Genomic DNA, 18,062 nt, shown 5'->3' on the forward strand with positions numbered 1-18,062 from the left:
GAGCTGCCAGCATGGAGACTACGCGCTGGAGCAGGGAAAAGATGTGAGAAGGAGGGAGCAGCAGAGAGAAACTGCTGCATGCTGACTGTGACCCCCCCGGTATCCCCTGCACCGCTCAGGTGGGGGAGAGGAGTCTGGAGAGAAGGAATGAAGCTGACCCTGGGGAAAGGAGAAGTGTTGTTTTAATATTTGTCTTTTTGTTTACCACTACCTATATAAGTGATTAAATATTCATTTTAACTGTCAATAAATTGAGTTGCTTTTCCCCAGTTTGAGTCTGTTTTGGCCACAATGGTAATTTATAAATGAGCTCCCTGTCCTTAACACGGGAGCTTTCTTGTTCTTATACTTCCTGTTTTCTCCCTCCATCCTGGGGGATGAGGGGAAGTGAGCAGCTGGGTGGGAGTTTGGCTATTAGCCAAGGATAACCCATCACAGATTTTTTTTTTAAATGAAAATTGCTTTTAAATATCTGTTTTTCTTTTGTTGTTGATTTCACTTTGGGGCATTTGCAAAAATTCAAATAATTCCAGCTGCAAGAAGACTACTCTTAGCTTGGGAAATTTTGCATTTGAATAAAAACATTCCCCCAAAAAATTGAACCTTAAGGATAAAAGAGAAACTTCTTCAAAGACAACAAGCAAAATTAAGTCATTGAGAATGTTTTGTTAAGCTTTGGATGAGCCCCTTGGGGAAATATCTAAGCAGAACTTGTGATCCCTCCATGTTCTCCACAGGTTAAAAGAAAATTTAGAATTGAAGTTAATACTCTATGAACGTAAAATCAATACAAACTAGGAATAACACAGCAGTGAAAAAGTGATTTTAATTCAAAACAGAAAGCAGAATGCATCCCTGGTCATTTTAAATTTAGAAAAATTAATTAACTTTGACACAACTACAAGTGAGCTGGCTCATTGCACGTCTTTCAAAGTCCAAGACAATCATCCTAACAATCATGCTTAGTATAATTGGAGCAAATGGAGAAATACATTTGAAAATCTCAGAATCAAAATCGATATAATTGACCAGAAAGGGGGGAACAGCTTTGTTACTCCCTTATGCAGCCAATGAAACACTCTATTTTCATGAGACTATCCCAGAGAGGTTTAAATTTAAAATTATAAAGAACGTGTTCAGCAGCCTGCAGGAAATGAGAAGGAATCCCATTCAATTCCTGGAGTTCTCACTGCAGATAGACTTTTTGATGATAGACTTTGAAAAAATAAGGTTCTTGTCCCACTGAGACATTAACTGATCTCAATTACCTTAAACCTAATCAGTGTTAAGGATGCTGAAAGTTAATAGTGTCTGATGGAGTACCATGGCTTACCTATATTTTCCTGGTACTTGAAAAAAGTGCTTTTGCAATTTCTTTATAGGAAAGATTAATCTTGTAAAAATTCATGCCAGGCTGAGGAATGGAAATACAGGACGAAGACACATGAAGAGCTTTGACAGTCATGTAGTGAGTTTAAGTCTAGAAGTCTAGAAGAAAACTATTTCAAAACATTAATTTATTTTTTTCTCAGCATATCACCAAGCTTGTTTGCAAATCCTACTTGCGCATTTCTATATAAACTATATTTCCATCTTTTTTTTTTTAATCAGTTTTTGCTTTCATTTTTAGTAGCTCATATTAATCACTTCTGGTTTGAGCATAATCCTTGTGCTCAAACTAAAATTACTGATGTTAACTTCTGAGCTGGGCTCCTTAATGTCGTTTTTGTCATCAAGTGTATTGGTTTCTCTGATAAAAATGTTATGCTACTTTTTTGACACTGAATAAGCCAAAAACTCAAAATGAAAATCAAAGTTGGCTAATAGCACAGCCACAAAATTCTGTAATATGAATATCCTTTGGTTCTTTTCATATGAGCTGTCCATCAATATTCAGTTATTCAGTGTCTTTCCACTTGTTTCTGTTTCTGTTAGAAGGCAACATTAATTACAATAATCCCATTTCTTTGAAACAAATTTCATTTTACAAAAATGTACTAAAAAACATTGTTTTTTGAACACATCAGAAATCTCACAACAGCTGACTTTTTTTTTCTTGTTTTTGTTTTTGTTTTGTTTTGTTTTGTTTTCCCAGGGGTAGGTTTTCATCAGCACAATATCCAGCGATATTTTTTTCTTGGCTTTATTCTGCAAGTGATCCTCTGACTGTAGCTGTCTGCATCTGCTATGTTTCTTCTGTGTCTCTGCACACACAGATACCAATTGAAAATAGAATTGCTTCTTATGTTTATCATGACTGAAGGATAGCCTGTATGTCCACAAGCTCAACGAGATTTTATCCAGCTGTCAGACTAACAGAGAAAACAAATGAAATTGAAACAAAATTCAGTGCAGTTTAAAAATCTGCTGGGGTGGCTGGATAGTGGACTCAGGCACATGGTTACCTTGTGGGGGGACGGAGAAACCTAGAATTCTGCAGCATTGCTTTCTAGTGCATTTCAAGGAAAAGGGTGGGAAAGCCATTACTTAACTCATTGATTTCAATGGCTATTTTGTCTGTGTGGAGAATAAGAACAGGCGCAAGCATAATTTTCCCCCAGATTCTAGGTATTAATGAAATTAGGACAAAGTTTATGAACAAAGCCATTGAAATAGATACATTGATCAGAAATTGAGGCACTTGAGTCTTTTCTATCTGCAATGGATACGGGGACAAATTCTGAAGGCTTTATTCAGTACTTAGCTGAACCAATGAAAGCCACGAAATGCTTTTCCTTTCTGGATAAGGAAAGGAAGCAAAGCAAAAACCTGTATAAAAGGATATCACCTCCTGCAAGTTAGCACAGCTGGTAACGTACAGGTGTTCAGGTGTGCACAGAAGCAAAAAGATGGATTATGTAGAGAACAACTTTGTGGAGAGGTTTACATCTAGCACCGATATTTCTTAGAACTGAAAACTAAAAAAAACTTAATTTGCTTCCCCAGATGCATCCCCAATCTCATTAGGCTTCCAGTTTTCTTCATACTGAAAGATTACAGTGGGGACCCCTCCTTCCCTTCCCTTCCCTTCCCTTCCCTTCCCTTCCCTTCCCTTCCCTTCCCTTCCCTTCCCTTCCCTTCCCTTCCCTTCCCTTCCCTTCCCTTCCCTTCCCTTCCCTTCCCTTCCCTTCCCTTCCCTTCCCTTCCCTTCCCTTCCCTTCCCTTCCCTTCCCTTCCCTTCCCTTCCCTTCCCTTCCCTTCCCTTCCCTTCCCTTCCCTTCCCTTCCCTTCCCTTCCCTTCCCTTCCCTTCCCTTCCCTTCCCTTCCCTTCCCTTCCCTTCCCTTCCCTCCCCTTCCCTCCCCTTCCCTCCCCTTCCCTCCCCTTCCCTTCCCGTGAAACACTTTTATTTTCCATGTCATCTAAAAAAGAAGAAATCATATTTGCTCCTGCAAGATTACTTGACCAGTTTCACCATTTAATCCTTCTGCCCAAGTATGCAGCAGTATCATACACTTTCTTGAACTTTGTTCAAATTCAGAAAGCTCCTTAAAGACTAGAAAAAAAACTAGTATGGATACAAGGAGCTAAAGCTTAAAATAGAATATCTGAAATGGAGGTCTGCTAAATCAGTGGTCTTTCCTGAGTTATTAACCTGAGTCCAGGAAGCAAATTCAGAAAGATTTGAAATGCTGAGTACAAGAGATGAATGCCTGAAATATACTCAGCTGCCGAAACTTTTCAAAGTATAATCTACAGAGTAATTCAGTACATACCAAATGTCCCTAATGGTAGTGATGACATTTTAATCTTTGGCAAAATTCAGGAACTACACAGGCAAACTCTTGTGATATTTGACTGTCTGACAACTATTAATCTAACATTTCACAATGCCAACTGAAATTGAATGAAGTAATGCTATAATTCCCCCCCCCCCCAAAAAAAAAAAGCTATAGAGACAGACCTAAAAAATGACAACAAACAAAACCACAAAGCTTAGCATTTATATTGCAAAATCACTTTACATACAGCCCAATATTCTGTGGAAAAGTTACCTTAACACTACTTCTCATCTGACGAGATTAGGTGGAGCCTCCTTACTGGAAGCCAGGAAAATCACCAAGGTGTGATTTCCTTTCTTAAATATGTCTTCTCACTGACCTTACCCCAAGGCTGAACCTGCTAGAGACTTCCATTCATGATCACTTGTACGTTTTACCAGATTTTTTCCCACTGACTACAGGCTATAAATTACTGTCTGCCTCCTGGTTCAGTCTAAGTAAAATATCATGTGTGAACAGCGATGGCTAATGATAACCAGATGTCTGGATCTCAAACTATGACATCTTTCTTAAGACAATGTTTGAATACCGACTGCCTCTAACATCATCTCCCTCTGTAACCTTGGGCAAGTCGGTTATGGCAAAAAAAAACCACCCAAAACCACACCTCCACACGCCGCCCTCCCCCCTGTCGCCCCCCCGCCCCCCCCAGCCCCCACATTATTTTTTTTCTGTCCAGCTTAGGCTATCTAGAGTTTGAATTTTCAAAACTTCTTAAGCCCTCACAGAAGCTAGAGCAAAAAGTAAATCTTCAATATGTTTTAAAATCAGTCCATAAACACTTGAAGTTGGTGGTAGACCATCTTAGGTGTAAAAATGAATTGTTGAAGAGCAACACAGGAAGAAAGCCAGGATGTACATGAAGAACCTTCTGCTGAGGTGCTCCAAAAATCAAGCTACACACTTTAAGCTGATTCTATCCCTTTCTTACAGAAAATACAGAAGGAAACTGGGCATATGGGTAAAGAGTAGCTCACACATCCTGGAGATATGTGGTCTTCAAGGACTGCGTAGATGGATAGACCTGAGACCCTACAGAAATGTTTACTTTATCAGGTAAACATGGAGTTGTTCACCTGAATGAATCAGGCAGACTCAAAAGTTAATGTTTTTCTATAAACTGTTTTAAATTATTCTCTTTGGAAATAGTTCCCAGGAAAAGAAAATGGTTCTTATATACAGAGAAAAGTATAGCTTTTTCCACCAAAGAAGGGAAAAAACCTGTTTTCAAGTAACAGGTGCGTTTGTGCTGCACAGGAACAACTACATAAGTCAGTCTTACCACTGTTCCCTCTGCCAACTTCAAGATAGATGTTTCATGGTAGAAAGCTGGCCAGTCTAGGATCTGAGTCAAACGTTGTCCTATACATATGTAGAGGTAACTAAGTGAAGTAAGATGTGATTCTGTATGCTAGCTGTTTATGATGGATAGTGTGTGCCACTAAAATCAATATAGTATTTCCATGGCTTTTTTTCCCTTTCCTTTTTGTCCCCAACTTTTTAAATGAACACAAACATCTCTGAATGCGTAGGTGAACTTAAAAATTGTTTGCCACAAAACAAAAAAAATCTACGGAAAGCCTTAAGCCTTTAACTCTGATCTTGATTCCAAGAAATAACTGGCATCATTATCCATTCCATTTTATTGTGAAAGAGCAACCATATCTGATACTGTCACTCATAATACGTCTCACACCTGTGAGAATGCTATTAACTGAAAAGACAAGGCTGCCATTTGTGCATAGCAAAGGACCACCGGTAATGCCTGCCTGTTTTATTTTGGTTTACACATATAAAGTGTTTCTGTACTCCTTAATAAAAGTAATTCTGTCCTGTTTAGATATTTCTAATCATGGAACCATAATGTTACCAGTTCAATTCATGCTTAATGATTATACTAGATGCTATTTCATAACCGGTCTGACGTTTTTATTTTGGTGTAAAATCCTAATATGATCCTTCTCAATATACGTGTTGACAATATTATTTATAGTTAAATTAAAATTCTTAATAGTAGAAAGCCAGTGAGCATATCAAAGCTTACTGTTAATAGTTGCACAGCCTGCTAGAATGATGGTCTATTATGTATGTTCATCAAGCAATGTAAAAATGTCATCATTGGGAAGCTCTTTCCCAGACAATTAATTAATTAATTAATTACTATCAGATTGTTATTGAACATCTTTTATAGTGTCATGTGTAACAGAAACAGGTTATTATTAATATAATTTAATTAAAAAGTGACACCCACAGTGAAACTAATAATTTACGAGGACTTAGTAAATAAAAAAGATCACCCAGGAAGAATAAAAGTCCATTGAGAGTTACTCAGGTTTGGCTATTTTCCCCAAACACCGAGTCTCACTGGGAAGGATTTGTATGTTTCTCTCCAGCCAGTGAAATCTATAATAAAGAAAAAAAGAAGACTGACAAATCAACAAGACCAGAATGTAAACCTTTGCAAATAAACCATCCCATTCCCAGTCATAGCAAGGTTCAGAAAGCTGAGCTGGTGTCCTCTCAGGTGCCTGCAACATGCCAGTATTTTTTGCAAGGTGCTAAACGCCCTCTGTATTGAAAGACAAGGATTATAAAGGATGTTCAAAACTGCAAGGAACGGTACTTAGACCACCATTACAAAAAGAGTGTAAGTTTGAAGGACTGGTAGTTCCAGAATAAGATCCATGGTACACCTTTCCTCTGCTGAAAGAAGCAATTTCTATTTGAAGTAAATCATAAATTGATCTGTCATTCAGTTAAAGCAGTACAGAAAGCACCAAACTGTATGATAAAACACCTAAGAAGGGAGGTGATCATCAGAATACAATGGACTCTGCCAAACTCCAGTGTACTGCGTTTGATCCCACAATTTTTACATGTGTATTGTGATCGACCATATCCTAACAGAAAGGGTGTGGCTTGCAGTTTACCATGGGCTTGATGCCAAGCTGGTGGGCAAGTTGTGTGACCAACGTTAGTGTCTAGGCTAACAGCCAACTCCTTGACTGGGATGTTCTGGGCAATAACAGTCTAATCAACAACCTGCTTAACACTCCTGTTGATTAAGAAAGTTAAATTCACTAGGTTCCTTATCTTTCAGATTATTATTCCAATGCCCACTTCATATAGAAAACAGGAATAGATGGAGAGAAACCTAATACACTCATGCCAAAGGACATGATAGAGACCAAATGGATTCCTTCAGAATAAGAGTTCAAAATAGTTCCTGAAAACAAAGTAGTCCAATTGAGTCTATATATAGATTTGTAGCTGTGACCTCTAGATGTGAATTTCTAAGCTTTTATTTTAGATTTAACATTCTTTTAAGGGTAGAACATGCTGGACATGTTTCAGTCAAAAATAAGCAAAATGTTGGTAGCTGGTAGTCAAAAAGAGAAGTGAATAAACCCAACAGAAAATTAAAAATAAATAACAGTGACTGGAAAACATACAGGATTATAGCTTAAGTATGTGTATTCCTCCAGCATGAGGTGATCAGGGAACTGTGTATAGCCCAGAATAACAGGTTTCTGTCCTGCTAGCAAGTTACTTTCAGATTAAATAAAATTTCCATACAATTCTGATGTAATTTTTGTTTCATCTGATTCACAACGTTCTCCTGGATGAGATAAAGGTAAAACTATGCTCTATGGAGAAGGAATAAAAAACTGGTAATCATTACTCTGCTGGTGTTTGTTCTTAAGCAGGAGGAGCTAACAGAAAGGTTATTCACGCTGAGGTCATATGCTTCAGTACAGGCAAGAGAAAACAGATTTTACTTCCAGTGGTAGCCAGTGCCTCCCGTTGGAAATTTGTATTGATACAGGTCTTATAATAATACCTTATGGAAAACAAAGTCCAGTTTCATGGGAAGTTGAACAGTTACAATCACTTAGTTTTTTTACAGAGCTTTTACCGATCAGCTGAGTGAAAAACATTACGACAAATAGTCGAACAATATTTGCCACTGCGTTTTCTGTTACAGAATAGACAATTTTAAGCCTAACTCTCAGTTGCATAGGAACTCTACATAAAGCCACTATTTTGTAAATGGCTCTATGCACAGAAATGCACATGCAGCCTATCAGTTACAAATTATTTTATTGGAACTACAGAACTGATCAAAAAAAGGCTCTTCATTCTCATATCCTCACGGATGTCTCTCAGACATTTTTAAAAGAGAAGTTCATATAGGGCTACAAGAACTGTCTCCATGAAACCAAATAAAAAGCTTCTCAGGATTTCATCCAGTGTGGAGACTTCACGAAACCTGAACACAATTAAAATAACACGAGTAGTTTTAAACATGTCAAGTGATTAGTTGTTTTAGAAGAATTTTGACAGACTTTCAAAAAGATGCAGACTTGCCCTAGTGCCTGCTTTTTCTTCCACAGTGAAGAAATTTCCAACTAATCTCTTTATATAGAGACCATCCAGAAATTGCTTCATATCAGTTATGTTCCCCTTGTCTGTTAAGTGCAAACAAATACCCAGATCTGTTAGTCTCCTGTGATTTCAGTTGTGTTCTTTGAAATGATGTGCCAACATTGTGAGTGACATATCTACCCTCTGGTAATTTGTCATTGATAGATTATTCTTTAATTAAAATTTCAAGATGGATTTTCTTGTACTCAGGAAAAGCTGGCTTTACAGTTTTTATCTGGAGGCATAAGGTAACAGTGCAGATCTATACTTAGATGTCATTTATCAGAAAGATAAATAAATACATATTTTTATACATTGCAGTTATATAAATATTTCTGAGTAACTTGTTATACATATAGAGAAACGTTGTAACCCCCAAATTTAAACACTTTTCTGGACTAAAAATACTGATGCAAATCAATATATGTTTCAGGAGACTTGTGTTGATATATTTCTGTTCAGCATACTGCTATCTGATCCCATGACTTGTAATGTTAATAGCAAAATCAATCAAATGCCACAAAAGTGAATGGAAAGACTGCTGTGACCAAATTTGAAAATAGAATTAAGAACCACAAAACTAATTAACACTGCATAACCTTGAGACCACTCGAACTCCACAATGGCTGTAGTTTTTTATTTTGAGAGAGACTCATGAAAGTATTTTCAGAGTATGACAGGGTCAAGCTCATCTCAAAATGAGATGGCAGACGCACTTGTTTAAAAGATGGATGTAGCAGGAAATGGAAGACCATGATTTACACCTGTCTAGCATACAAAAATTCAAACTCATCTCTCTCAAAACACTGCACTTACCACCAGGTTATCGGCTCTATATATTTTCATTCATTTATTTTGCAATCATGCCACCGTTCAGGAAAGAATTCATGACAAAATCGTTCAGAAACCAAACAAGCACAAGACATTGCAAGTCTGTAGCTGCCAGTTTACCTCACAGAAATGTCACACTGGAAATCTGTGCAGGGGTCTGCGCACGAGCCATGAAGTCTTTGAGTGCCTCTCATAAGCTTAGCAAGGTCTATGTTAAAGGTCATTAGGAGCAATGGGAGCAAAACTGCTGTAATTTTGATGGGATCAAGAAGCCTTTTGTTAGTCCCAGTGACTTCTGATTGCGTGTGGAATACTGAGACGCCAGCGTCCTTTACTGAATCCAGCACTTAATTCCAGCAGCGAGCAGGTCTGTCTCAAAAACAACCTATTGGCTGGGGCATATTTTGTTGTCGCTGACATGTCTTGGAATAGTCTTAGTCGATGTAAGATATCCAAACTGTGCGTACAGTATCATGATACTAGATATATAATCTGAATACGTCACATTACTGATCAGAGGTAACTTCTTTTTTTTTGGTCATAAAACTAATCTTCAATAAGTGGTTTATAAAAGGAACCAAACAGACAGTGCCCCCAAAAAACCCAACACCCCAAACAAATAAACAAACAAAAACAAAACAAAGAGAAGTGATACAGATTTTTTCCAAATCAGGGGCCAGGTGACCTAAAAACCAAGAACATTTGACTTTTTTGAGTTCTGTATTTGCCTAGCCATCACAGCCAAGCATTTCTTAACAAAGGAACATTTTTTGCAGTGAATTCATTTCCTAGAAGCAGCCAGTTTCCTTTCTGGCTTGTTGTTTTTGTTTTTTTTTTTCCCCTTGCCTGATGCAAGGTGAAGAGTTGGGAGTGAAAGAGCTGACAGATTTTCTCTTCACAGACAGGTGTGATTTAGGGGTATTATTTCTGTTTTCAGTATATTGTGAATCACACAGGTTTGGAGCGCAAGGGTTGTACAAAATGTAATGAGTTAAATCCTTAATAAATATTTACATCACTAGTGCAAAACTAAATAAACTATAGGTCCAGAGTACTGTAACCTTTCATAAAAAAATGTAAACTCGCCCCCACAGGACATGTCAGCTTCTCATACATCATATGAAATCCAACACAAACATTCAAGGAGCAGTAGTATGCTTTGCAGCATTTATTAAACTTGCTCCTTTATCCTCTATCCTCCCTCCTTATAAGTCTTCTAAGAATGTATTATGTGGCAAAAGATTATTGGGTTTGTGTTGGCTTTTTTAATAAAAGAGTCACAAAATATGTGCCGTGGAGACATGAGAAAATTACATAGTCATTAGGAGAGAGTATGGAAGTTATAATGCAACACAGCATAATTGCTGTGCAAGTTACCTTCCCTTACTGATTTCTGTCAAAATCCTAATTCATATCTTGTTTCTTTCCAGCTTCCTTCTGCAATTTTATGCTGCATAGAAAAGGTTTCATTTGTCACTGGTTAATAAATAACTAGAGGTTAATAAATAACTATAACATGCTAGTAGTTATCAACAAGTGATTATTAACAGCTTATTGATGTTTAGATTCCATAATAATGAACTATTTATTAAAACATGTATTAATTTTTCCTTGACCTTATATATAAACTCTGATTTATAAATAAGCCTCAAGAAATGACCTATTTCCATTTATGAGGTAGTCTTAACTCGAAGGTGTTTATGATTTCCAGAATGCTGCAACCTTGCTCATTCTATTTTGGATATCAGAAATATATTAAACCCATATTCTTTTCTATTTGCTGCCTGGCTTCCTCTGTCTGCTCACACTTCTGTTTTTCACCATCCTTTTCTGAACATTCATTGTGCTTCACTTCAGCCAAGGACCGTGGTTTAATTTATACTGGCCACCTCATCCAGAAGTCATTCCATTCTGGTGAGACAATATCTCTTTGCTGGAGACTGGGGGGGGAGGGGAAGAAAAAAAGAAGAAAATTAAAAATGTGTTTTAGATTATTGGACTGTTGCCAGCGGCACAAAATAGCCTATAACCTGGTCTAGTAGCAGTCTGAAAACAGTAGGCTTCAAGCATAGTTTTAACATAAGAAAACTGCCTGAACACAAATTTATATTAATAAAACATACATGATCGTGCTCAAGATGTTTTAAATCTTTTGCTTTAACCAGCGAACAGCAATGCCTAAGTTATCCGTTCCTTCATGAAATGTATAATGGTGCTCTTTTAAGACATGCTGCATTGTAATTACTGCTTTGCTACTGCAGTGTACTTCAGGGAATTGTAACTCACAGAACAAAGGTATCTTGCTTTTAGTTGCTGAACAGGCAATTAGCTTGCCCCAAAATGGCATGTTCATATCCCAGCAGCCCCATGAAACAAGAAAAAAAGTCTATACATCATATCCTGAGCTCTTTTCTGTTTCATAGAGTCTGAGGTTCCTTTCACACGTACTGCTGATCTGCGTTTGTCAGTGAAAAATTGGAATAACAAAGCAACATTCCACTCTGGCTTGTCACTTGTCATATCTTTTCCACCAAAGGAAATTTGCACTGATCAGCTGTAGCAATTTAGGAATACTCAGAACACAGGCTGTCTCCTCTTTCCTATCTTTTGCAAGGAAAGTGCTGGCTTTGACAGTTTGGGGGGGAGCTTCCTCCATGAGCAATGCTCTTGCAAGGGTTCCCTGCAAAACACCACTTTAGTTGACTGTTACCTCCAAGAAAAAACAACATTACAGATTTGTCACCCACGAATGAAGTTGAAACGTAGAAATTAAAAAGAACCTTTATTCTGGCAAAGGAAATGGTTAAATTTAGGGGGAAAACGTTACAAAAATAAAAATAGTTAAAAAAAAAAACAACAAACCCAAGAATCAATCACCTTTTCTTGCTGTCTCCTGAGATTTCTTGACAGTTTGTTTTGGCAGGGAATAAAGTCCTCTCCACCTGACTCCTACCTTTTAGAACTGACCTCTAAAACGGACACGGGAAGCTGGCAGCATAGCCCTATTCACCCCATCTGCATTGCCTCAGGGAGCATCTATGTATTCTTTTTCCTTTTGCCTATGCTAAAACTTCCCTTCCTATTTTTCCATAAGTCTTATCCTTTTCTTCACCTTTTCATGACATGCAAGTTTTAGATTTATATTAAATATGTCAGTTACTAATGATCCTTCCTTGTTCTTCAGGACTGGTATCTAAGACACATAATACAGTTGCAGTGAATGGGATCCTTCATCTTTGTTTAGGATTTGCAGTCCCATGGCATTCCTCAGTTTCACATACTTCATAGTTTAAATGGCCTTCCCACCGAGTTCAGTGTTTTCAGAACTCTTACTGTGGAAGGAATAGGATAGTCCCATATATAAGTGGCCTTAGGCTTATTCTGACTTGCCTACACTGTGGACAAGAATTCCTATGAATTAGGGTCAGCTTTAGCTCATTGACCTCAAGCAGAGCTTTGACCACAGCTATATCCATGCAGTTTTTTGCTACAAAACCAGAAAAGCTCTGCTGTGGAACACTTCAGAGGTCTTAAATAAGTATTCATCTTGATATAAGAATTTTTTTACAGTGAGAATCACTAGAACAACTTCCCCAGAGATGTGATGGAGTTCCCATCACTGGAGTTTTTCAAGATGTGTTTGGACAGAGTGCTAGATAATCTCATTGCGGCTCCCTTTCCCAAGAAAGGTTGGAACAGAGGATCTTTTGAGGTCCCTTCCAACCTGTGCTGGTCTAGGAAACGGCCTCAAGTTGTGCCAGGGGTGGTTTAGGATGGATATTAGGAAAAAAAATTCTTTACAGGGAGGTTTATCAAACATTGGAACAGGCTGCCCAGGGAAGTGGTTGAATCATCATCCCTGGAGGTATTTAAAAGATGGGTAGACGTAGTGCTGAGGGACATGGTTCAGTGGTAACTTGGCAGTGTTAGGTTAACGGTGGGACTCAATGATCTTAAAGGTCCCTTCCAACATACACAATTCTATGATTATATGATTCTATGAACAACAGGTCTCTTTGAGGTTGAAAAGAGAAAGGAGTTAATGGGTTTGCTTTCTGGTTTGGTACATCTTCAGCTGTACACTAGAGGATGAAATATATATAGCTATTATATTACACACATTGGCCAAACAGAATATTAAAGTGCTCATTCTCACAGAATAGTCATCTTGACCATGTTTATATTTAAAAAGAATTGTTCAGTCCCACAGCTAACCTTTTTTGGTTCAACAGGTTAGCAGTAATTCCCCTTTTATTATACTAATGACATTTAACTATTTAATTTTTATTTGTTCCTCCTTTTGGTCTTTAATATTTTGTCTGGGAAATTCTTGCACACATGTTTGAATTTTAAGGCCAGTTTTATCCATTGTGTCTCATATTTACTCAATTAGGCTACAACACATTACAATAGAATAGCTGTTTTTCTCACTTTCTACAAAGCCAGGTGCGTATAACACATCATTCCCCATCAGTGACACATGCCTAACTGAAGCAATTCCCAGAATAGCCCTACATATTCAAAACGGCATAATTACTCAACTAAAAAAAAAAAAAAACAAACCAAGAAGCAGTTTTTGAAATCAGCTTCCTGAATTAACAGAAAAGAAAGATTTACTTTATATCAGTTATTCAAGGGATTTTTTTTCAGGGGAAAATTGTGATTCTTTCTAACAAAAATAGTTTTGCCACATTGACAGAAATTTACTATGCGTGGCTATTTCAGTGTGTTGCCACAGAGGCTCAGATGACAGCAGGCAATTGCAATTGCCGTCAAGAAAGCAGCAACTCCTTTTAGACTCTCTGCAAAGTGCTGATGTGTCCACAGACTCAGCGAACAAACAACTTGCTTTCTGTACAGCTGAAGCAAGCTGTGTCAACAAGACAGAATTTGAATTATTACATGCTGCTGTTACATCTATAGAAGCAGAAGAAGGGAGTACATGATTATGGCATAGAGCTTGTGGTTAGGGAGGGAGTAATAGTAGCTCTTCAACATTAGTTGTTGATGGAAAACAGCTGCTTCCTTCCCCATCCCCATGAAACAGGCACTTGGGAAATGTCCCCTCATGGTGTCTCTCTGAACTGGGTCATTCCTCTCCTTGGAATTCTCATGTAATATTTGGATCCATTGAGAAATCATTAAAAATTCAGAATGGAAAGCAGGTAAGAAATCTGGGAAGACTGTATTTCTACATCACCTCTGAAATGTGGCACATAGCCTCTAACAGTATTAAAAGCGATGCCAGCCTCTGTTGCTACAGCAGGGAGCACAAACAGTCCTTTATTCTTCCCTGGGGCAGAAGTGGGGGAAATCCAGATTCCTGCACTGGTTACATCAGAACCCACTACACCCGAAGCTGATACTATTAATCTTCAATTGCAAAACATCAAGCTCAGAGGTTAACTAGCCCCACATAATAAGTGGGAGGTGAACGCTACACAAGTTGAGGGGAAATTTATTTCCTACTGATTATAAATATCCCTTTTTTCCCAGGCACGTGCTTTCTTTTCAGGCCTAAATTTCGTTCATGCTCTTCAACATAAACCACACAATGTATCACTATGCAAAAAATGTAAAGAATGTGATGCAAAGGAGTGATGGTTTTGCTTAGCCACCATGTTTTCAAACTTTGTTACCAGCACATTTAATCTACCATACAACAAAGAATCCAGGTTGTGAAAGAATGATTGAAAGAGAATAAGGATATTAGAGGAGAGGCAATTTTTCATTTTGAATCCAAATTTAGCCAAAAGGGTGGCAGGATTGATTTCATGGTCTCATGAAACAGCACTCATGAAGGAAGAAATGTGGGTCTTTCGTTTAAAGAATGTCTGATTTTGGGAAGCATGAATACAGGAATGGTTCCCCAGACTGTGTTTTAATCCTTCAGAGTCTGAAGGGAGATATGTTTGTATATATAAATTATATATGAACATACACATGTATATAGAGATTCTTACAGATAGGAACATTACCGAGTCTTACAGATAAGCATGCAAAGAGATAACAAGCCTTTCTTTTATGTTCCTTAATGATATACATACAGGAATTTTTTTTTTGTATTGTGTGAGTTTATATGTAATTAGTAGATAAGTGAGGTGAGGGAGATAAGAGTTTTATTTCAAGGTGCCTTTATTTTATGCGTGTAGAATGTACCAGTGTTAAAATGCCTCTATATAATAGAGCATTTTATTCACATTGTGTGTATGTCAGATTGGTTACTATAATTGTGTTCAAGTCTCAAAGCAGCTTGGTTTAAAACATTTAAGGACTGTAGTAAAATAAAGCAGGAAAGCAAATCTTAAAGTTTCCCTACATAATAGTGGACAATATGATAAACCATCTCTTCACAGCTAGAGCATCCAGCCATTATGCTTCATAAATCCAAATCTGTACTACTCACATTTATTTACAATATTTTTGGAGAAATCTGGCACCCGACCAGAAATACAGTTTAAAAAGCAATAAATGTCATAGAAAAAAATCCCCTCTGTCATCAAGTGATAAAAGGAGGAGTTTGCTAAATATGTGGTGATGAATTAAAATATTACGACTAAGACAGAGCCTATACATAATCTTGGAAGAGAAATTCTGGAGATGAAGAGATACTGTAGTACAAGTTAGCTATTCTGTAAATAAGAAAATAACACACTACAATGAGCCACCTGCTTGCTCTTAATGTAGACAATTGGAAATTCTTGTACTGTGTATATTTATTTACTTAAAAATATATTTTTTCTTTCATTTAAGTGTTTAGGATTATTAATTAAAATGTCTAAGGAAGATATAAAAGGGGAATGGCTTTGAAATAGCAGATTCTGACTCTTATTCTATTTCTTGGTCTATGACAAATCAATTTAAAGAAACTGATTTGGCTTCCCTCATCTGCAGAATGTGATAGCAAAGCCACAAAATTATTCCCCTAAATACACACTCATCACTCTTGATTCAATGGGACTATTTTTCACTACTATTGTTCACTAAAGTCTAAATCCATAATAGTGTTTTGGGGGCAAACCCCCAGGAAAACTGCCAAAGCTCAAACCTGGGATTGCAAAAATTCCTAATGTCTGTTCCTGAAGAATTGCTAGTCCAAAAGTGACTAAGCGACTAACTGCATAGACTACTTGCATCCCAGCATAATAAGGTTTGATGATGCGTGGCAGTGAGTGCTGGAGCTGCCTCTCAAACTCTCCCTGTCTTTCAAATGGGCTGCAACATACTGTCCTCTCCTCTTAAGGTATTCTGCATACCCATAAACTTTGGCTTAGTTGATCACTCAAATTTTAAAGCATTGATCAGTCAAAGCCTTCCAGGATCCATAAATATGGAATTTCTCTGCCTGTATTGCCTGGAGGGACCAATTCAGTATATCAATGCATACGCTCAGGATCAGAATCTAGTGTCTTTATCCACACACTTTTGCCCAGCAGCACAGCAACAGAGCATTTATCCATACCTAGGACGTTTGGATTAAGTTTTCTCCATCCAGATATTTGAATAGCTTTTTAACATTTGAATACATCTTGTACTCTTCCAGTCTAGAAAATAGAGGGAAGGGAGTGGAAAAAAATAGGAATTGATGGGTCTTCCTGTTGGACTGAAAAAAATCAGTTAGGCTTCTGTTCCTCTTTGCCACAGACCCTACTGAAGGTTGGGTGGGGGTCTGTGGCACAAAAGTGTCAACGTGCCATTACTACAGTTATTCCAGTCAGGGGTCATCAAACTATCCTTGCCATGGACCTGCTGTGATGAGTTTCTCTCCTGACAGGGTTGCAAGAGGTGGAGAGGATCCAAGCAATCACTGCTTCTCTTCAGTTATTTTCTTGGTAATCTACATATTAACACCCCACTCAAGTCCTTACCCCTCTCTACTTGGAGTTTGGGAGTAATATTCTTTACCCCGATTACCTTGAGTGCATCCATAGCAACAGATGGTCTCTCATCCTTGGACAGACGAAGCTGAGGCAACACAACTAAATAATAACAGAGGTGCCCTGGATTGTTACAAGCATAGTATGTTAACCCATCATTTTTGCCTACATAAAACCCAGGCTGAGCGCCTTGTCTTTGAAAGCTAAGGGGAAAAAAACACAGGACCTCCTCCTGAACACGCCGAGCAACCTCAAGCAACATGGCTGTCAGATTGTACAAGCCTCATTTTCTGACATGGACTGATTCAGGAGATTGCACGTGAGGTTGTTCCCCTGCTGAAATTGGTTTAGTGTGCATGAAATAATTGATTCTTCACAGGACACAATAGGAGATCATTAGGAAAGTGCAGTGTAATGGTGAAGAAGTAGCCAAGACGGATATTCCAATGTGTACAAAAACAGACTAGCAAACACTCGAAGGAATGCTTTAAGGCCCAATATGTTAGACAGACATTTGATGATGGTAAAACATGCCTTCCTGTATTTCCTGCATTCAGAATGAATGCTTTTATGGTTAGAACGATGGAAAACCACCTCCTCCCTCTGTGATTTATCAGGAAGGGCTGGGTTTAGACACCTACCATAGATGGATCACAAGGCAGAGTCCCGAGCCTGCAATGAAGCTCCAAAACCCCAGAGAAGGAGCAAGTACAGGACATAGCCCTCTCTGCTGCACTTCCCATTTGCAAACTTATTAGGATGTCTGATGGGAGTCACATCCGTTGGTGCTTGATTTGCCACACACATATTTCAGGACTGCACGGGCAGCCTAGGAACAGAAGTCAGATCTGTGAATTCCCCTGTATTAACAAAACTACACAGCACTGAGGCCATATTGCTGAACATTTCAGTGCCTAAGCTTCCCTGTGGCTTCAGCCCTGTGCCACATACAAGGCCAATGATGGAATTATGCAGGACACAAAAATCATTAGATTTCTTGCCTGTTATAAGATGGCAGGAGTGTGAATACTTACAGCTGCATGCCTAATATTATTGCGTCCTATGAATAGAGGACTTACTGCCCTAAGTGCCTACAAAATCATGAATATTTTCCAATTATTTTCTTATATAAACAGTTTCTGCTGCTGT

The sequence above is a fragment of the Vanellus vanellus genome (genome assembly GCF_965231255.1).
Source record: "Vanellus vanellus genome assembly, chromosome: 1".
In the NCBI taxonomy this organism is placed as follows: Eukaryota; Metazoa; Chordata; class Aves; order Charadriiformes; family Charadriidae; genus Vanellus; species Vanellus vanellus.